A 23,007-nucleotide genomic window follows, 5' to 3' on the forward strand; every position below is an offset into this window, starting at 1 on the left:
CCTGGGGAGTGCAAAGCCACAGTCTCACAAGTCTCTACAGTGGGTGGTTTGCACACTGTACCATCCTGGGGAGTGCAAAGCCACAGTCTATCAAGTGGATTACAGACTCCACTGGTTCTGGAGGAGGCATGGTGCCCAGAGTGCTTCGTGCAGCCCTGCGCGACACAGATCCGGCCCTGCCCCTTCTGCCAATGGGCTAGCGGTGCTTGAGATGAAGGGCCCAGCGGAGCGGTGCTTGAGATGAAGGGCCCAGCGGAGCAGTGCTTGAGATGAAGTGCCCAGCGGAGCGGTGCTTGAGATGAAGGGCCCAGCGGAGCGGTGCTTGAGATGAAGGGCCCAGCGGAGAGGTGCTTGAGATGAAGGGCCCTGTTCAGCGGTGCTTGTCTTGAAGGGCCCTGTTCAGCGGTTCTTGACACGGCGGTGCCCTGTTCAGCGGTGCTTGACTTGAAGGGCCCTGTTCAGCGGTGCTTGACTTGAAGGGCCCTGTTCAGCGGTGCTTGTCTTGAAGGGCCCTGTTCAGCGGTTCTTGACACGGCGGTGCCCTGTTCAGCGGTGCTTGTCTTGAAGGGCCCTGTTCAGCGGTTCTTGACACGGCGGTGCCCTGTTCAGCGGTGCTTGACTTGAAGCGCCCTGTTCAGCGGTTCTTGACACGGCGGTGCCCTGTTCAGCGGTGCTTGACTTGAAGGGCCCTGTTCAGCGGTTCTTGACACGGCGGTGCCCTGTTCAGCGGTGTTTGACTTGAAGGGCCCTGTTCAGCGGTGCTTGACTTGAAGGGCCCTGTTCAGCGGTGCTTGACTTGAAGGGCCCTGTTCAGCGGTGCTTGACTTGAAGGGGCCTGTTCAGCGGTGCTTGACTTGAAGGGCCCTGTTCAGCGGTTCTTGACACGGCGGTGCCCTGTTCAGCAGTGCTTGTCTTGAAGGGCCCTGTTCAGCGGTTCTTGACATGTGTCTCCAGGGCACCAGATCCGGCCATGAGATGGAGTTCACTCGCCACCCGACATGTGGCTGCCGGGCCCTTCGTGCACATCTGTTTCTCGCTTGCGGGGCCCTCCTGTGATGCCGTCCCGGGCCCGTGGGTGTCCTCCTTCACATCTGGAATGGGGCTGGTGGGGCCCTCCTGGGCAGCTCGCCTGCTGCCGGACTTGTCGGGCGTGCTGCCCTTGCCACCCTTCCCTGCTCCTCTGTGGCCCTTTCCTCCCTTTGTAGGTGTGACAGGTGGCACCCCACTTCCTGACGGTGCCAGGGTAGTGCCATTGGAGCCTGCTGTCTCTGGCCTCTCGTGCCGGGCCTTGCCTTTCTTAGATTTTTTACCAGGGGGTGGGCTGGCTGTCCCTTTACTGCTAGCCGAAGTAGCTGCCCTTGAAGGTGGTGGACTCCAAAATCCCTGGACTATTGTCCTTGTAGGTCCAGGGGATGTGGTGGCTGAGGTGCTTATTCGACTCTTAAGAGATGGAGGGGGTGGGTCAGGTGATGGAAAGAGGTTAATTTTGGACAGGATTTTTTTTTTAGGAGCAGTGGGAAGGGTAGGTGCAGTGGGTATGGGAGTGGAGGATGTGGTTGTAGGTGAGTCAGGTCTGGTGCCTTTGGGTGCAGGTGCTTGTGCTGGAGGCTGTTGTGAGGAGGATGGGCGTTGGGTGGGTGGCTGCCTACGTTTGTGTGGTTTGGAAGAGGGGGTGACAGACACACTGGGAGAGGACACAGGGGATGTGTAAATGGCAGTGGGGGTGGTGACTGCACGTGTGCGGAGTGTCCTGGTGGGTGTGCTGGTGATGGACGTAGTGGCTGATGATGTTGTCCATGCAAGTGTGAGTGGAGACGTCACAGGGAGGGAGGAGGGAGACGAGGAGGAGGGGGACACAGAGGAGGCAGTGGCTGTTGGCATGTGGATGTTGCTTGGGTGAATGCTTGTGTGATGTGTGGTGCTTATGTCTGGATGAGCTTGCCTTGGGTGTTGAGGTGTGTGCAGGCTGGTCTGTAGGTGTGTCTGGGATAGGCAGAGGAACAGGGGAGTGGGACTGGGTTGAGGAAGTTGGAGGAGGGAGGCAGGAGACAGGGACAATGGCTGCCGTCAGTGCTGAGGCCAGAGCGTTGAACGATCGCTGATGGGCAGCCTGACCCAAATGAATGCCCTCCAGGTATGCATTACTCCAGTGCACCTCCCTTTCTACACCCTGGATGGCATTCAAAAGGGTAGACTGCCCAACAATGAGCGTCCTGAGGAGGTCAATGACCTCCTCACTGAGGGCAGCAGGGGTAACTGGGGCAGGGCCTGAGGTGCCTGGGGCGAAGGAGATGCCCACCTTCCTGGGTGAGCGGGCACGGGCCGAACGCTGAGGGGCTGCTGGGAGGGTGGAGCTGGTGCGCTGGGTGGCGGCTGTACCTGTTGTTGCGGTGGGCATGGATGTTGCCGCCACCACAAGGGAGCTCCCTTCCGAGGACGTGTCTGTGTCGCTGGTGTCACCACTTGTCCCCGCTGTGGAGCTCCCCTCGCCCTCCGTCTCACTGGTGAACTCCGAGTCGGTTGCATGGCCCTCCAGGGCCATGTGAGATGCAGCTCTGTCGTGCTCCGATGCCACTTCTCCTCCGCCTGATGATGCTAATGCATACATGAACAGGAAGACCAACAAAAAAGGGGGGGGGAGAAATAAAGACATGTTGAGTGCATGCATTGGCGACACCGTTGGCGGAGAGGACAGACACAGAAGCGCCCTGCACTACGCCGAGCACTTGGGGTACACTACTCAATCCGTGGGACATGGCCTACAAGCCTATGGACGACAAATCCACACATAGGTGACACAGGGCCATGATTAGCTGTACTAGGCAACCTACAGAGGGGGGGTGGGGGCACAGGGCCATGCCTAACGGAGGGGCCTAGCCTACGGAAATCACCCTGGCCTAGGGATACCCACAGCCCTTCTCCCCCACCCAGACACCTCCAATGTGTGCTAAATCAGCAGAATGTGCTTGTACTCACCCCCTTGTGTCTGCTGTGATGTCCTCACGCGCCCATCCAAATCGGGGTAGGCCACCGCCAGGATCCGGGACATCAGGGGGGTCAGTTGACGGGAGCCACCCCTCCTACGTTGGGAGGCCATCCCCAGCAGAGCCTCCGCAGTCTTCCTGCTCCCGCGGCGGATGTCCTCCCACCTCTTGCAGCAGTGGGTGCCCCGTCTGTTGTGGACCCCCAGGGTCCGGACATCCTTGGCGATGGCACGCCAAATGTCGATTTTCTGATGGGCGCTGACCTATGTCACATGTACAGGGGGAGAAATAACATTGTCATAATTTTCTGCATGCTCGATGTGAGTGGCCCCCCATCCCCACCCTTGCCATGTGGCACATGCTCTCATCCGTTGTTTGATGCATGCCTCAATCGCTCCCCTCCCCACCATCTTTCATCCACCCGACTCAACACAGGCATTGCCCACAAAGCATGGTCCCAGTGTACTTACCTGTTGGTCTGGAGGACCGTAGAGTAGCGCATACTGGGGGAGGACCTCATCCACGAGTTTCTCCAATTCTTCAGAAGTGAAAGCAGGGGCCCTTTCCCCAGTCGCAGCAGCCATTGTATCTTCCAGACCGAGGTCACAGCAGCACTTGCAGTATAGGTCCTCTCCTGTGGATGATCAGGTCTTGAGTGATTAAGCAGATAGAAAATGGCGGTCACGTCCGCGGCGGTGCGTACCGCAGCGGTGCGTACCAAGACCGCCGGCGCACTTCGTCATTGGCTCCTGAAACCCATAGGGTTCAATGTTAACCAATGCGGCTTTGCGCCGCGGTCTTCGACCGCCTACCGCCACGGTGTGCCACGCCAGCGCATTTACCTCACATCCCATTGTCGCACTTCACAGGTCAGGCAGCCGCCATTTCAAGGCCCACATGGCTTAATTTCTACTGCGTCACACATGCCTAGGCCTTGCATCGACACTCATACAAGCCATTCAATGCATAGAGAATCGTGTACTGTGCAAGCTGTGGGAACGTACCTGTGGGTTGATTGACTCTGTGCTCGCTGTTGTCCTTCCTAGGCACCGTCCGCTGGGACTTGCGAGGAGATGGAGGAATGTTCCTGTGTACAGACCGCTGGTGGACCTGTCGACAATGGAAGAAAGACATGTCATACTGACATACAGGCTTGACCGAGCCACTATACAGTAACTGTGTGCCCAGCTGGAGCCACACCTGATGTCACCCATCCGCCAACCCACAGGGATCCCCCCTCTAGTGCAGGTGCTGTCAGTACTCCATTTTTTGGCAAGTGGCTCATTTCAAACAACAGTGGCCATTTCATCAGGGATGTCTCAGCCTATGTTTTCAAAGGTGTTGTCCAGAGTGTTGTCTGCCCTGCTCAAACACATGCGGAGATACATCGTTTTCCCTGAGGTGGGGGATTTGCCTACATTGAAGGGTGATTTCTATGCCCTTGGACATATTCCCAACATCATTGGTGCTATTGATGGGACACATGTGGCTTTGGTCCCCCCCAGCAGGAGTGAACAGGTGTACAGGAACAGAAAAAGTTATCATTCCATGAATGTCCAGGTGGTCTGTTTGGCTGACCAGTACATCTCCCATGTAAATGCCAAGTTCCCTGGGTCAGTGCATGACACGTACATCATGCGAAATAGCAGCATCCCTTATGTGATGGAACAACTACAGAGACACCGTGTGTGGCTAATTGGTGACTCAGGTTACCCCAACCTGTCGTGGTTACTGACCCCAGTGAGGAATCCCAGGACAAGGGCAGAGGAACGGTACAATGAGGCACATGGGCGTACTAGGAGGGTGATCGAGCTGACCTTCGGCCTCCTGAAGGCCAGGTTTAGGTGCCTGCATATGACAGGTGGATCCCTAATGTACTCACAAAGAAGGTGTGCCAGATCGTCGTGGCCTGCTGTATGCTTCACAACCTGGCTTTGCGACGCCAGGTGCCTTTTCTGCAGGAGGATGGTCCAGATGGTGGAGTTGTGGCAGCTGTGGAGCCTGCGGAGAGTGAAGAGGAGGAAGACGAAGAGGACGACACAGACAACAGGGACACAGTGATACAGCAGTATTTTCAATAACACACAGGTAAGAATCAACACTGGCATTTTACATTTACTTACAGTCTCCTGCCTCTCTACTGTCTGTCCTTTTCACCCAGTGTATGCTAACAGAGTTGTGAATTTCCCTTCCAATTTCAGAGATGTGGGCCCCACTGCGTGACCTCTGCTTTGTATGCCCACGGACTACAGCTGTGTGACAGTGGTATGTTGTCATCACAATGTAACTGGTCATTTTGGCACGTTTATGTCTAATACATATTTTCAAAAATACAGGCAGATTCCAGATTATTTGTGTGCAATAAGTGTGTGTTATTAAAGTGCTCAATTTTGGGACATGGTTGAAAATCGGTGATGGGTGATGGTGGAGGAATGTCCATGGCAGAGTCCAGATTCTCAGTCTCACAGGTGCATTGTCCATATGCCTGTGGAAGGTGGAGCAGGGGCAGTTTAAGGTTGGACAGGGTGACAATGTGGGACAGTGGGATGACATCCGAGGGTATCCTTTCCTGGCGGGGGTCTTGGCATCCTACTCTGTCTTCTTCCTAGATCTCAGGCCCGCTTGCGGGGTGGTTCTTCTTCTGCAGGGGGTGGGGTTCTGGTGGCCGGTTGTTCTTGTGTCGGGGCCTCCTGTCCACTAGCGCCGGCGGAGGTGGTAGCCTGTTCCTGGCCCATGCTAGTGACAGGGGCCCTTTGTGGTGCCACATGGTTCCGCAATGTGGTGACAATCTGGTTGAGAGCCACAACGATGGTGCCCATTGCGGAACTAATGTTTCTCAGTTCTTCCCTGAACCCCATAAACTGTTCCTCCTGCAGTACCTGGATCTCCTGGAACCTGGCCAGGACCGTCGCCATCGTCTCCTGGGAGTGGTGGTATGCTCCCATGATGGAGGTGAGGGCCTCGTGGAGAGTGGGTTCCCTGGGCCTGTCCCCCCCCTGTCGCACAGCAGCCCTCCCAGTTCCCCTGTTTCCCTGGGCCTCTGTCCCCTGGACCGTGTGCCCAATACCACTGCCCCCAGGTCCCTGTTGTTGTTGGGGTGGTGGGTTTACCTGGGTTCCCTGTAGTGGTGGACACACCGCTGATTGACATGTCCTGGAGACAGAGGCATGGGCCCACTGGGTGGGTGCTGTGCTGGTGTTCCCAGAGGGGGGTAGGTCTGCTGTGGCCTGTGGCTGTGTGAGGGGAACCGACTGTCCCGAGGTCCCCGATGGGCTGGGCTGGTCATCTGGGTCCAGGGAGACAGAGCTGCTGTCATCACTGTGGGCCTCTTCTGGGGGTGGGATGGACATTTCTGGACCCTCCTGGGCGGTGTGGTGGCGTTCGGGTCCTGCAGGGGTATACGAGTATGGTTATTGCTTCTGTGTGTGCCATAGCGTGCAATGGGTGGGTGCCTGTGTACGCCAGTGCTGGCATTCCTTTGTGGGGGCTGTTGTGACGGCGGTTTGTGGGGGAGATGGGTATGTGCAGTGGGCATGCTTAGGTGATGGGTGTCGATGGTTTGTGGTGGCATGCAGGGTTTGGTGTTGGGATGGGTGGGTTGTGATGGTGAGACATTAGCAAGGAGGATGTGTGATGGGGTGGGGGAGGGTGGGGGTATGAGTTGGCATGCTGGTGGGTGGGGGGGATGAAGTAGTTGAGATTAGACTTACCAGAGTCCATTCCTCCAGATACTCCTGCGAGGCCCTCAGGATGCAGGATGTTCAAGACCTGTTCCTCCCATGTTGTAAATTCTGGGGGTTGAGGTGGGGGTCCGCCGCCAGTCTTCTGCACCGCGATGTTGTGCCTGGATACCATGGAACGCACCTTCCCCCGTAGGTCGTTCCACCGCTTCCTGATGTCGTCCCAATTTCGTGGATGCTGTCCCACAGCGTTGACCCTGTCCACTATTCTTTGCCATAGCTCCATCTTCCTGGCAATGGTGGTGTGCTGCACCTGTGTCCCGAAGAGCTGGGGCTCTACCCGAACTATTTCCTCTACCATGACCCTGAGTTCTGCGTCTGAAAACCTGGGGTGTCTTGGGGGTGCCATGGGGTGGTGTGGATGAGGTGTGGGGTGGTGTTTGCGGTGATGAGTGTGGTGAGTGTGGTGGTTTGTGGTGTTTTGTGCGTGGTTGTTGTGTGGGTGATGGTGTAGTGTGCCTCTGTGTGATGGTGTTCTCTATTCTGTGCTGTCTCTCTCTGGGCTTCGTCTCTGATTTGTGGTCGTAGGGGTTTGTGGGTGATGTGGGTGTGTGTTTTATAGTTAATTGGGTGTGTGGGAGTGTTGTGTGTATGTGTCTCAGGTGTGTGTATTTCAAATTGTCCAATGTGGCTGTCTTTTGGAGCTGTATGTGTATTTTGAGAGCGGCGGTGTGTACCGCCAATGGAATACCGCGGTTGAAAGACCGCTGCGTGGATTCGTGGGTCGTAATGGCATGGGCGTATTTCTGTTGGCGTGACGGTGGAGGTTTGGTCTTTGCCAGTTTATCGCTGGCGTTGGTGTGGCGGACTTTTGTGGATGTCGGGTTTTTGGCGGTTTGCCTCTTGAGGGTCAGAATGACCGCAGCGATGTTGTGGCGGTCTTCTGACTGGCGGTAAGCGCCTTTTACCGCCGAGGTCAGAATGACCCCCTATATCTAACCAATGAACTGTCCAAGCTGGTTTGGCACAGTACTCATAGACCCTAAATCTGTGATCAACATTGCCTGGATCAATTCATGTCCACTTCCTATGTCAGAACAGCATCAGATACCTGCCAAAGTCACAACTCTGGAATGCCCACATGATTATGTGATGGTGAAGGTAACTGGATAAAAACAATACAGTGAGTTTAGGTTGGAAATGTATACATAGGACCAAAAGCTCAAGTCTAACATCAATTGGTACACTTACATTGCAATGAGACTGACACAAACCCAGCAGATAATCAAGGTAGTGAAATGTTCACGTCTGACTTAGCAAGTAACCTTTGGCTGTATACTATAAAGCATAAGATCCCCTATCTTTTAGAAAAACACACTACTTCACACATTCTGACAACTACAGTTATTCCTAAAGTAATTACATCACATTATGAAGAGATCTGCCCGCAAGTCTTCCCCTTCCTGCTCACCACTGTGACCTTCATTTGGCATTACAGGCTTCTCACCCACTGGCACTGTCAGCTCCCCCTCATCTGGGATGTAAGATGTATCCTTCAACGGAGCAATGTGGGGGATGACGGGGAGGGGGAATGTGACCCAATAAAAATTTCCATATGTGGCTAGCAATATACAACAATGGTTTTTTTAGTAGTACGACCTATATGGCAGGACAAGACAAGCACTTATTACTCCAAATACAAACATTTTCGGAGGTGGGACACATTAGTCAGAGCCATATACCACATTTCAGGCCTCAAAAATGGTAGATGCCTGACCTACTCCACTGGACATTAAGAACCGCCCTTGACAGCTGGTGGACGTCATCATGGCGGTAGACAGTTGCAACTGCAGTGGACACAGCCAGAGGCTAATGTTGTTGCCAGTGGTGGTCGCAGGCCAATGGCTGTGTCCACCGGCGGTGAAGGCCGCATACGTGGCAGATATGATCACCATGTTCTGCAAAATCCCTCACTTGACTCCTGACACTGCTGCAAGCAAGAACTCCACTGTTTGAGCTGCTGTGTACCATCTCTGGGAGCAATCATGGCACATCCAGCAGGGGATAGGGCCCCAGCTTTTTCAACAGAGGAATTGGAAAAGCTGGTGTCTAAAGTCCTACCCCTGTATGAACAGCTTATGGTGCACCAGAGGAGCAGGTTATGGCCTCATGCAACTATTTTCTTTGTACTTCTCCATATATTCCCTCCTCACAGGTTAGATTATGCCCATGTGTGACAGAATGTAAAATCAAGTCCATGTGGCATCAATCGGAGAGTCAATATACATGTATTTATGGTCAGTGTCAGATATTGAGTTCTAATACATTGTGGTGTGTGTGCATTACGTGTTCCCTTATGCACCTTGTGTTGGAAGCACATAACCAGTTGAGGTGACATTACCGCCATCCTCAGACATCTCTTACCTCATGGATGTTGTCAATGTGAGACAACGTGTATTTGCATGCCAACATGAGCTGTGTATGCTTGTTGTATGTGTCAGTTGTGTGTAAAGTGAGCAATGTGTATGTTGTCCTCGTGATTTCAAACCACATCTTTCCTTGCTAAACTGTTGTTTGGAATGTATATTCTGACTCACTCTGCCCTTCAGGTTGCCACACACACACACCACATGCCAAATTGCTGTTAGCTACATGATGTACTGTCATGCATGGACGTGATGGGAATGTAATTTCATGTAGGTGCTGTGAGAAAGTAGCCTCTTTCTAGTATGGTTACCTCCATTTTTGGCCTGTTTGTCAGTGTGTTTTGACTTTGTCAATTGGATCCTGCTAGTCAAGACCCCAGCGTGTATGGTTTGTGGCCTACTTGTCAGTATGTTTCACGTTTTTCATCAATGTGCTTTACTGTGTCACTGAGATGCTGCTAACCAGCACCCCAGTGCCTGTGCTCTCTCTGGTTCCAAATTTGTCCTTACATACTGGTAACCCAGTATTTCACTCAAAATTGGCATACTGGCCCCCCATTATAAGTCCCTAGAATATGGTACCTAGGTACCCAGGGCATTGGTGTTCCAGGGAATCTTTATGGGCCTACAGCATTTCTTTTGCCACCAATAAGCCCATACAAAGGCCTTTACAGGACTGCCATTGCAGCATTTGTGAATTAGTGCATGCACTTTTTCACAGCCATTTTCACTGCACCAGGTCACTTATAAGTCACCTATATGTAAGGCCTTTAGAACCTGAAGGCTGGCTGCAAAGTACCTGTGTGTGAGGGCAACCCTGCACTAGCAGAGGTGCACCCACATTGTCCAGGCCTATTTTCCCAGACTTCGTGAGCATGGGGATGCCATTTTAAGTGTGCACTGGACATAGGTCAATACCTATGTACAGCTTCACAATGGTAACTCCGAATCTAGCCATGTAATGTGTCCAACAACTGGGAACTGTACCCCAATACTGATTCCAGTATTGGATGCACAATCCCATAAACTCTTGGGGCTCCACAGTAGACCCCCAATACTGCCATACCAGACTTCTGAGGTGTTCACTGCAGCCCCAGCCGCTGCCACCTCACAGAGAGGCTTCCACCCTCTTAGGGCTTGAGCAGCTCAATCCCAGGAATGCAGAACAATGCATTTCCTTTAGGAGAGGAGTGTTACACCCTCTCCCTTTGGAAACAGGTGTTTTGGGAATAGGAGGAGTATCCTCCCAGAGCCTTTGGAAATGCTTGAAGGGCACAGATGGTGCTCTTCTTGCATAATCCAGTCTACACCGGTTCAGGGACCCCCAGTCCCAGCTCTGGTGCGAAACTGGACAAATGAAAGGGGAGTGACCATTCCCATGTCCATCACCATTCTAGGAGTGGTGCCCAGAGTTCCTCCAGAGTGTCCCTAGGTTTTGCCATATTGGATTCCAAGGTGGTGGGGCACTCTGGGAGCATCTGAGTGGCCAGTGCCAGTAGGTGACGTCAGAGACCCCTCCAGATAGGTGCTTACTGAGTTAGGTGACCAATCCCCTTCTCAGGGCTTTTTATGGTCTCTCCTCTGGGTGTTTCTTCAGATTCGGATGCAAGACTCCAACAGGAATCCTCTGCATCTTTACTTCCTCTTCGACTGACGGATGAACCGCTGACTCCTCCAGGAACTCTACAAAACTGCAACAAAGAAGCTATGAGGACTTCTGTAACATTGTCCCCTCAGCACATGCCAGCAATTGCAACAGTTTCCAGGTCATGCATCCTTTGAGGACTACCTGTCTTCAGTCTGCACCAGAAGAACTGAAAGAATCTCCTGTGGAGTGACAGGGTCACTTTCCTGCTTCAGCAGGCACCTCTCTGCAGCGACGAATGGTGTCTTGAGTCCCCTCTCTAGACGACAGGTGTGGATCCAGCAACACAGGTGGTGGACTAAAGTGACTCCGACAGTCCCAACTGCCAGCTGTCCAACTTTGGTGGCGGTAAGAGCTTGCATCCCCATTCCACACAGTGCCACCTTGCAACGCATGACTTGCAGTTGCCAAGACTTGTGTGCGACCTTCTAAGAAGTTCTTCATGCACAGGACAACTGAGGCCCCCAGCACTCCATCCTGCAACACACACCTTCCTGAAAGGTTCTCCGGCGGTGTGGGAATCCTTTGTGTCGTGCTGTGTGGACCACCATTTGCACTTCCTTTGTCCCCATGCTGTGGAACACCTGTGTGTGCTGCCTGGTCTTCTGAGGGCTCTCTGAGTTGCTGAGAGCCTCCTCTGTCTCTGCCTCCTGGGTAGAGGCCACCAAGTCCCTCCTGGTCCCGGGCAGCACCATTTTCCTGCAACTGCATGTTTTGTGTGAGCCAGGGCTTGTTGGCAGAATCCAGTGATGCAAACCAGACTGCATTCATCCATCCGGCATGGGACAACTTCTGCACCAACCTGGAACCCTCATCTGTCTTCTTTGGTGAAATACTGACTTTGTCTTCTCATCGGTGGTTCTTCTTTTGCACCTTCATCCGGGATAGCAGGCGCTCCTGTTCTCCCTGGACTCTTCAGTGCTTCTTGGACTTAGTCCCCTTCTTCCACACATCTTCAGGACCAGGAATCCATCGTTGGTGTCTTGCAGTCTCTTCTGGTTCTTGCATTATCTTCTATCACAACTTCTAGTGTGTTTTAGAAAACTTGCTGTTTCTTACTCCGGCTTTCCTGGACTCTGGGGCGGGGTACATTACTTACTTTTGGTGTTTTCTTACACTGCCGTACCCCTCTACACACTACACTTGCCTAGGTGGGAAACTGATTTTCGCATTCCACTATTTTAGTATTTGTTTGTGTTCCCCTTAGGCCCATTGCAACCTTTCGTGATTTTCACTATTTGTACTGTTTTCCTACTGGGTACTTACCTGATTTTGGTTACTAGTGTATATATTGTGTAATTTACTTACCTCCAAAGTATTTTTGGTATTGTGTGACTAAAATAAAGTACCTTTATTTTTGTAACACTGAATATTGTCTATCATGTGTTTGAGTACAGTGTGACTCCAGTGGTATTGCAAGAGCTTTGCATGTCTCCTAGTTCAGCCTTGGCTACTCTGCCTTCATCTACCTTCAGACAGCCTGGCTTCTAGACACTGACTACATTTCACTAATAAGGGATAACTGAACCTGTTATAAGGTGCAAGTACCTGTGGTACCCACTACAAACCAGGCATGTCTCCTACAGGTGCTGTCTGCTCATCTTGCAGTGACCAGGGCCTGTCAAATGTCTCTCACAGTATGGGCTCTAGTCTAAGTTGGTGTTGAATCACTTGCGCTATGCAGCTGTGGTACTGTGCCCATTCCCTATATCGCAGTATATCCTGTTATGAGGCAAATTTTGGTTCTGTGCTAAAATGCAGCTTAATGAGGCTCTTTTCTCTGTTAAGAATATACATGGTTTTATTGGAGAGTTAATGATCTGTGACTAATGTGCACTTGACATCATTGTCAATGTGTGTCTCTGACCTGTGACAGGTCCCTTAATCTCAAAGCCCTTTTGTCACCCTGATACAGGTCCTATTTGTCCTGTGCAGGCTCATTGCATTTCTGACATTTCAAAAGTACACTGTGTTGTCTCCTGGAAGCCTATGATATGCGACTCAGTAGTCTGGTCACTTTGCAGGAAATAGACAATGCATGTCTATGTTGTTTCGAATGCAATGTATGTAATGTGAACACATAAGTCTAAAATAGTTTTCTGTGTGTTCTCTGCTAATGATAAGACACACAGAACCCCATCCCCTGAAGTGGAATGAGTCTACATTTGTAGTTGCACATGTCCGCACATGGACAGGCTAGACTCTTTCTGTACCCATTATGCTGGTGCCTTAATTGTTAGCCATGTGTAATGTTTGAGTTTGTACCCTGGAAGTAGCCTGTAGGGACCTGATGCAGAGGGCCATTCTCACAGACTGTGAGTGTTTTGATGCATTCATGCCTGAGGAGTCTACCTTTCAGAAGCCACAGAGTTGTGATGTACCACATATTTTATCAGATCTCATTCAGATTTCTAATCGTGACCCACAAGATGTCAGTTGACCTACTTAGTCAATGCAGGGCCTGAGCAGGGTTGTGGGTTGGTCTGTAGATTAGAAAGTATTTGTAATGATGTCCCTATACTCAATGGCTAGTATGTGCCACACTTGGGCAGTATGGGCAAAGCAGAATGTTCTTAGCTTGGTGTACTGACATGTATTTGACTCAGCTATTTTGGATGAGACTTGTGGACATAATTTCTTGTCTTGTGTAGTGCATCCATACAGGTCAACACCCATCATAGGAAATGGATATGGAAAGCCATCACCAACAATGTGCAGACCCTGGGGGTCTACAGCCAGTGGAGCGCCCACTGTAACAAGAGGTGGGAAGACATGAGATGCTGGGCCCGGAAGATAGCAGAGGCCCAGCTAGGGCTTTCCTCCCAATGTGGGAGGGGTGCCTGACGGACCATGACCTTCCTAATGGCCCGCATTCTGGTGGTGGCCTACACAGAGCTTGATGGGCATTTGAGGGCAGCGCAGCAGCCACAAGGGGTGAGTACCCAGCACATTAATGCCTGTTCCATTGGCATGTAATAGACTAAGGTACTGACTGCTCCTCCTGACAATGAGGGATCAGCCATGTGTCACACAGTAGATGGGAGATTGTTTGAGTTGACATGGCAAGTGTATCAAATTGGTGTGCCTTTCCTTTTGGACCTGGGACCTAGGACAAAACCATGGGAAATCCTCAAACCACTTTCTCTGCAGGGAGCAGAAATGGCTGTGTACAGTGATCATTCATGTACTGTTTGTTGTAGTGGATGTAAGTTCTATCCAAGAGATCACTACTCCTACATGTTACAGGTCAAAGGTAAGTAGGTTATGGATCACTGTACTCTGCCATGGGGGTAGGTATTTGTGTATGTAGACATCTGCCACCCAGAAGTAAGTTATCTTCAGTGTGTGATTGGTGTTGGTGCCTCACTGAAGTCTGTGATGTGTACGTATCTGTCATACATGTGGCATGGCTTACATGGCTAATTGTTTGCAGATATAGCAAACTACTTCCCCTTGGTAAGTGGGGAATTTCTATTGACATGAATGATGTGTAATCACTGTTGGAACATTTCTTGTGCCTACACGTCAGCACTTGTCCCTTTCACTTTAGGAAACATTTGTTTGCTGCAGTTTCATACATGTTCTGCCTATATTGATGGGATGATGCTGGATTCCCTCACATATATGTATATAGCAAACTGTTTTTGGAATTGTGCATTTACAATGGGGTTACATATCATCTTGTGCCACACACAGGAGTGTGTCACCATTGCTTATTGTTTGACAAATGACTTCATGCCTCATAATGTGTAATGCGTCATGTAGAACTGCAGTAGCTATGAGAGACATGACAGGTAGGCCCAGATTGTGTAAGCACTTTGTGTATATCTTTCCCCTGTCATAGTTGGACTCTCGCTCCTAGGCAAGACCGCTGGTTTAGGGATGTTAGCACTTTTGTTTGTAGGTGACTAAGCCAATCCTACAACAAGTCGCAACTGTCGGTCCAACCTTCCCGACTCACAAGCAGTACCTCACCAAAAACCCAAAGAGTAAAAGGTGATTTTGGGTAGCCTTTACACATGGACTCTGAAATGCGACATCTCAGAGGAGTGGTGGTTAAACAGAGAGTACCCTTTTCTCACATTGTAGGAAAGTACCATCTTGCCTGGCATGTTACCCCCATTTTTACTTGTATGTATGTTTGTTTTTGCCTGTGTCACTGGGATCCTGCTAGCCAGGACCCCAGTGCTCATAAAGTGTGCCCTGTATGTGTTCCCTATGTGGTGCCTAACTGCATCACTGAGGCTCTGCTAACCAGAACCTCAGTGTTTATGCTCTCTCTGCTTTTAAAATTGTCACTGCAGGCTAGTGACTAATTTTACCAATTCTGATTGGCACACTGGAACACCCTTATAATTCACTGGTATATGGTACCTAAGTACCCAGGGTATTGGGGTTCCAGAAGATCCCTATGGCTGCAGCATTTCCTTTGCCACCCATAGGGAGCGCAAACAATTCGTACACAGGACTGCCACTGCAGCCTGAGTGAAATAACATCCACGTTATTTCACAGCCATTTTAAACTCCACTTAAATAACTTATAAGTCATCTATATGTCTAACCCTCACTTAGTGAAGGTTAGGTGCAAAGTTACTTATTGTGAGGGCACCCTGGCACTAGCCAAGGTGCCCCCACATTCTTCAGAGCAAATTCCCCATACTTTGTGAGTGTGGGGACACCATTACACGTGTGCACTACATATAGGTCAATACCTACATGTAGCGTCACAATGGTAACTCCAAACATTGCCATGTAACATGTCAAGGATCATGGAATTGTCACCCCAATACCATTCTGGTATTGGGGGGACAATTCCATGCATCCCCGGGGATCCAGCATAGAGCTCGGGTACTGCCAAACTAACTCTCTGGGGATTTCTCTGCAGCTACCGCTGCTGCCAACCCTCTGATAGGTTTCTGCCCCCTTGGGGCCTGGTCAGCCCAGTCCCAGGAAGGCAGAACAAAGGATTTCCTCTTAGAGAGGGTGTTACACCCTTCTCCCTTTGGAAATAGGTGTTAAGAGCCTGAGAGGAGTAGCCTCTCCTGGCCTATGGAAATGCTTTGAAGGGCACAGATGGTGCCCTTCTTGCATAAGCCAGTCTACACCGGTTCAGGGATCCCCCCAGCCCTGCTCTGGCGTGAAAATGGACAAAGGAAAGGGGAGTGACCACTCCCCTGACCAGCACCTCCCAAAGGGAGGTGCCAAGAGCTCCTCCAGCGTATCCAAGACCTGCCATCTTGGATGCAGAGGTGTGAGGGCACAATGGACACCTCTGAATAGCCAGTGCCAGCAGGTGATGTCAGAGACCCATCCTGATAGGTGCTTACCTTTCTCTGGTGCCAATCCTCCTCTTAGGGTTATTTAGGGTCTCTCCTGTGGGTTTATCTTCAGATAACGAATGCAAGAGCTCACCAGAGTTCCTCTGCACTTCCCTCTTTGACTTCTGCCAAGAATCGACTGCTGACTGCTCCAGAATGCCTGCAAAACCGCAACAAAGTAGCAAGAAGACTACCAGCAACATTGTAGTGCCTCATCCTGCCGGCTTTCTCGACTGTTTCCTGGTGGTGCATGATCTGAGGGCTGTCTGCCTTCACCCTGCACTGGAAGCCAAGAAGAAATCTCCTGTGGGTCGACGGAATCTTCCCCCTGCTAACGCAGGCACCAAACTTCTGCATCACCGGTCCTCAGGGTCCCCTCTCATCTTGATGAGCGTGGTCCCTGGAACACAGGAGCTGGATCCAAGTGTCCCCGACAGTCCAGTGGCCCTTCTGTCCAACTTTGGTGGAGGTAAGTCCTTGCCTCCCCACGCCAGACAGTAATCCTGTGTAGTGCATGAACTGCAGCTGCTAGGGCTTCTGTACACTTTTGCAAGACTTCCTTTGTGCACAGCCTGGCCCACGTACCCAGCACTCTGTCCTGCATTGCCCTGAGTTGGACTCTGACTTAGTGGGACCCTCTTTTGTTTTGCTGAGATGACCGCTGTGCTCAGATCTTCTGAACACCTGCTCAGGTGCTTCTGTGGGTGCTGCCTGCTTCTACGTGGGCTCACTCTATTGCTGAGCGCCCATTCTGTCTCCTCTTCCAAGGGGCGACCTCCTGGTCATTTCTGGGCCTTGGCAGCACCCAAAATCCTCACCCGCGACTCTTGCAGCTGGCAAGACTTGTTTGCGGTCTTCCTGCATGGAAACAACTCTGCATCCTCCAGCACACCATGGGACATCTTCTGACCAAAGGAGAAGTTCCTGGCACCTTCCGTTGTTGCAGAATCTTTGGCTTCTTCCATCCCGAAACCGCCCTTTTGCACCTTCATCCAGGGTTTAGTGGGCTCCTGCCCCCCCTGGACACTTGTGTGACTCTTGGTCCCCTTCCTTTGCAGGTCTTCAGGTCCAGGAATCCGTCTTCAGTGCTTTGCAGTCGGTTGTTGTATTTACAGAATCCCCTATCTCGACTTTACTGTCTTTCTGGGGTAGTAGGGTAACTTTACTCCTACCTTTTAGGGTCTTCGGTTGGGGTATCTTGGACACCCATTGACCCTCTACACACTACACTAGGCCTGGGGTCCATTCGTGGTTCGCATTCCACTTTTGGAGTATATGGTTTGTGTTGCCCCTAGGCCTATTGTCTCCTATCACATTCTATTGTGGTCTACATTGTTTGCACTACTTTTATAACTCTTTACTTACCTGACTTTGGTTTGTGTGTATATTTTGTGTATATTACTTACCTCCTAAGGGACTATGGCGGTCATTCTGACCGCGGCGGTCGGCGGTCGCCCCCGCCAACCGGTTCCCGCCGAAAGACCGCACCGCGGTCAAAAGACCGCAGCGGCCATTCCGGCTTTCCCGCTGGGCCGGCGGGCGACTGCCAGAAGACCGCCGGCCGGCCCAGCGGGACAGCCCCTTCAAGAATGAAGCCGGCTCGGAATGGAGCCGGCGGAGTTGAAGGGGTGCGACGGGTGCAGTGGGACCCATCGCGATTTCCACTGTCTGCTAAGCAGACAGTGAAAATCTTTGTGGGGCCCTGTTAGGGGGCCCCTGCACTGCCCATGCCAGGGGCATGGGCAGTGCAGGGGTCCCCAGGGGCCCCACGGCACCCGTTCCCGCCATCCTGGTTCTGAAACAGGCTGGCGGGAAGGGGGTCGGAATCCCCATGGTGGTGCTGCAAGCAGCGCCGCCATGGCGGGTTCCCTGGGCCAGCGGGAAACCAGCGGGAAACCAGCGGGAAACCACCAGCTCCCCTTTTCCGACCGCGGCTTTACCGCTGCGGTCAAAATCGCCCAGGAAGCACCGCCAGCCTGTTGGCGGTGCTTCCGCCGCACTCCGCCATGGCGGTCATGGACCGCCAAGGTCAGAATGACCCCCTATATCCTCTGAGATACTTTTGTCATATTGTCAATAAAATAAAGTACCTTTATTTTTAGTAACTCTGAGTATTGTGTTTCTTGTGATGCAGTGCTAAGTGATATAAGTGGTATAGTAGGAGCTTTGCATGTCTCCTAGTTCAGCCTAAACTGCTCTGCTATAGCTACCTCTATCAGCCTAAGCTGCTAGAACACTACTAATCTACTAATAAGGGATAACTGGAGCTGGCACAAGGTTTAAGTACCACAAGGTACCCACTATAAGCCAGGCCAGCCTTCTACAATCTGAGTATTGTGTTTTCTAATGATATACTGCTAAGTGATATAAGTGGTATAGTGGGAGCTGTGCATGTCTCCTAGTTCATCTTAATGCTGCTCTGCTATAGCTACCTCTATCAGCCTAAGCTGCTAGAACACCTCTAATCCACTAATAAGGGATAACTGGACCTGGCACAAGGTGTAAGTACCACAAGGTACCCACTATAAGCCAGGCCAGCCACCTACATTGGTGGTGCAGCAGTGGGATAAGTACTTGTAACTGTGTTATCACTTTGTCATTGGTGCTTTTCATAAGAAAAACATATACCTAATACTTCAGAATATGTACAGTAACCTAAACAGTTTAACTTTCCCTTTTTAAAACTTTCTAAAAGGTTTTTGAGAAGTTTCTGAAAACTTTCAAAAGTTTTCTCAGTTCTTTCAAAAGTTCCAAAAACGTTTTTCTCTCTCTGTCCTAAACCTTTTCTATCATGTCTGCATTAGAGCTTACTCCCACTGTTGTCCAGGCAACTTATGGGAACCTAAACTTTAAAAGTTTAAGGGGTGTCTGCATTGAAAGAGGTTTAGCAATTGGAAAGAATCCTACAAAAGATCTTCTCTTTAGCCTTCTCCTAGAAAGTGACCAGAACCAGTCTGGCCCATCCCAAGATCAGGAGGTAGAGGAGAGGGATACCCAGTCAGAATCAGAGGAGTCCCCTGAGGTTGCTGGGGAGGGTTCTTCCAAGGACCTGTCAGCTAATGGGCCATCCAGTGACACAGGTAGTGGGAGGGGGTCACACATTAGTAGGTGTTGGAAAATGGGTTATTGGTAGGGCAGGTAGGTACCTACACCTAGCAACAAGCCACAAACCTCCACAAAAGTACAGTTAGGTCTCAGTAAATTAATCCCAGCTCTACCCTTGGTAGCTTAGCATCGAGCGTCAAGGCTTAACTTAGGAGACAAAGTGTAAAGCATTCAAATATCACAAAACAGTAATTAAATAAAACACAGGAAACAGTTTAAAAATCCAAAACCAATTTATAAAAATAGCTTATATTTTTATCTTTACAATGACACAAAAACGATTAAAATCGGTTCAGGGGAACCGGAGATATGAATTTTTAAAGTATTATTATTTTCTAGCGCATAGAAACAAAAAGCGCCAATCGGGTCATCTGGTTGCACCAGGACCGGGACAAAGTCAAACTTTCAGGCCGACCGCGATGGAGCCCTGCTCGGCTACAGGTCGCGGGAGGCCTCGGTTAAAAAGTTACCTTCTGACTTAGTCTTTATTTTGAAGTTTTTCTTCACCGGGACGAACCTGCCAGTTGGATCCAACCTCCTGGAGCCCTTGTCCGGATACGCGAAGTCGGTTTCCTCGGTGGTGATTTCTACCTTCGGACTTAGTCGTTTTTTCGAGATGAAAATCCTTCGACCGGGGTAAACCTGGATCTTGATCCGACGTCCGTGGAGCCCTTCTCGGATACGATGGCTGGAAGGTCCCGGTCAACTTTTTACGTTCGGACTTAGTCTTTTTTTCGGATGTTTTTCTTGACCGGGACGAACCACGAAGTCAGGCCGGGTCGCGGTTGAGGCAAGCCGGCTAGAATTTCCGCGTCGAGTCGGTCACTTTATGGAGCTTTTTTCTAAAATTTCTCCAATCTTTTCCAAACTTCTGGGGCTTCACCCAGATGTTCTTTTAAGGTTCTTTTGGGGTCCACAGCTCACCCCAAGGGTCCAGAAGTTCTGTGATGGTCCTTGGGAAGTGCGGACTTCAACTCCCAGAGTGCACCTGGCGCAATCTCCTTTTTGGCCACTGGGCAGTGGTCAGCTGGTCACTTTTTCAGGAGTTGGTGCAGGGGACTCTGGTTAGCAATTTTTCACCTGTAGCAAACAGGGAGTCCCTCCTTGAACCAGTGGAAGCCAGGCAAAGTCCTTCTTGTGGTGAAGCCCAAGTGTGCAGCTGGTGCAGTCTTTCTGAGTGCAGGGTCCAGGTGCAGGCCAGGGGTCCAGCAGGGCAGTCCTTCTTCTTCTTTAGTTCCTTTCTTGTTGAATTCTGGAGGGGATCTGAGGCGTGGGTGCAGGTCTGCCAGTTTTATCCTTGCTCCTGGGTGAAAAGCAGGGGGGCCCTGGTCCTCCAATCAGGGACAGGGTCGTCCCCCTGTGATGACCACTTCCTGGGAAGTGTGGCAAAAATCCATCCCAGAAGGCAACAGTCTCTAAAAATCCAAAATGGATGAATCTGATTTTTAGAGGAGAGATCTGGCTGAGCCCACCCACTGGTGTGGCTAAAAATCATAAACACACCCCTCTCCTGCCCTCTCCTAATCTAATCAAGGGGGCACCTAGCTGTCTGGGGTTGCAGGATGTGGGGGTGTTGCTGGGTGCTCCAGATGTCCTTCTCTGCCTTTGAAGACCAGTTTGGCAGCCCTCCCCCTTCCTGCTTCCCCATCTGCTGAGGGGAGATTCTCTCCCCTAAGCACATTCCTTTGTGTGAAGTCAGGCCACTTCACACCTCATTAAAGTAGCCTGGCAGAAGCTGCTGCAGGCTGGCCAATCAGAGCACAGCAGCAAAAACAATGCAGAGCTGAAATTGGCAACTTTTTAGGTAAAGTCTAAACTTTTTACCTGCACTAGTTATATTAAATCCTACAACTGGAAGTTGTGGGATTTATTATAACAATCAATTTGATACCAAATTCTTGGTATGTAACATTTAAGGAGACTTTAAAATTTAAAATAAAGTCTGCCCATTCTAGCCTATGAAGGCCATTTACTTCAATGAGGGAAAAACGAATTTGGCTGTTTTTACCTCACCAGGGCTTATAAATCTATTTTTATAAAGTCCCTGCTTATAGTTACATGGCACCCAGCCCTAGGGGCACATAGGGCACACCTTAGGGGTGACTTATATGTAAAAATAAGGTAGTTTAAAACTTTGGAAGTACCTTTAATTCCAAAGTCGAATTTGCATATAACTTTAATTTAAAAGCAGCCAGCAAGGCAGGCTTGCTTTTAAAATGACACTGGGCACCTCAGCAATGCACCTAGGTGTGCACCACCTATGCTGTGGTCCCTAAACCTACATGCCCTACCATATACTAGGGACTTATAGGTAGGTTAACTTAGCCAATTATAATTAGCCTAATTTGCATATCCATTTTACACAGAGCACAGGCCCTGGGACTGGTTAGCAGTACCCAGGGCACCATCAGAGTCAGGAAAACACCAGCATAAAGTGGAAAATGGGGGCAAAAAGTTAGGGGGCCTCTGCAATCAGCCCCAGTTTCTCACACAACCCCCCCCCAGCCCACACGCCCAGGAGACTCAGCCCAACCCTGGGAGAGTCTTCCTGGCTTGTTAGGCGAGGAAGACAGTGAAGAAAACTGGCTGTCCCTTTGCAGGGCCTACTCTGCTTTATATCCTCCTGTCAGGGTCACTCCCTCTGGGTAGTGAAGCCATCCCAACAGTAAAAGGACCCAACCCAAACTGAAACTTCCCTCTAGGGGGGTCTTCCTCCTCTCTCTCTGCCAACTTGGGTAGTGAGGTGCCCACCTCCCCTACTCCTAACTTTGCTAGGGCAACACCTAGCTTACCCAAAGAGGTCACCCAACACTTGAGCAACCCCACCATGACCAACAGGGTCAGGGGGCCTACTTTGCTATTGGCCTTGGGGTCTGCCTCCCAGGCCAAGTACAGTGCTGCCAGGAAGGCTAGCACCCAGCAGAGGCTACTGACAGCTGTCAGTACCCAGAACCACACCCTAAGCTCTCCACTGACAGGTGGCTGAGCTGCTTTAGGGGCATCTTAGGGGTCCTGGCACCCCTCTTGCTGTCTAGAGTTGGGGGCTACCACCTCTTGTGGCGAACACCCTCCTTCCACTCTCCCTTCTGTCAGTGCAGGGGCAACACCTTGCATCTGGACAGCTGCCTGACTACTCAGGACTTCCTTGGGGTCAGGTGAGGCCTCACCAGTGCCAACTCTGGGCTCCCCCCCTACTGGGGCAGAAGGCCTTTGGCTCCCTGGAACTCTCTTTAAGAGTGGCCTACCCTTCCTTTTCTTCTTTCCTTTTCTTGGGGACCCCTGTCTCCTAACTGTAGGGACTGACTTCCCAGGACTTTGGGTTGGGGGGGCGCCCTGGGCCACCACCCCATCTGTGACCAGACTCACCTCTGGGAGGTCATTGCCCAGGATACAATCTAGGGGAAGGTCAGCACTGACTACCACCCTAATCCAGTCAAGGATACCCTCCCTCTCTAGGGGCACTATGGCTACAGGTTTGGAGGTGACCTCCCCTGTGGCTATCCTGACTTTCTTTGTCTTTCCTGGGACATACATGTCTGGGGTCACTAACCGGTCACTCACTACAGTGTGACTGGCACAGGTGTCTCTCAGGCCAGTGGTAGGGATCCCATTCACTTGAATGTGGTGGAAGTGCCTACTCCCACCCTCAGGGATCACCAGCTTACCATCTGGTCCTGTCTCCCAGCACAATGCTAGGAGGACTTCATCATCTGAGGAATCCTCCTCTATGGCTACACTGGACAGCCCAGTGCTAACCACTTTCTTTGGACAGGCTGCATCTCCTCTGAAGTGACCTGTCTGCTGACAGTCAAAGCAAGCCCTACTGTCCAAGAGCTTTTTTAACCCTGG

The sequence above is a fragment of the Pleurodeles waltl genome, chromosome 5 (assembly GCF_031143425.1).
Source record: "Pleurodeles waltl isolate 20211129_DDA chromosome 5, aPleWal1.hap1.20221129, whole genome shotgun sequence".
Classification (NCBI taxonomy): domain Eukaryota; kingdom Metazoa; phylum Chordata; class Amphibia; order Caudata; family Salamandridae; genus Pleurodeles; species Pleurodeles waltl.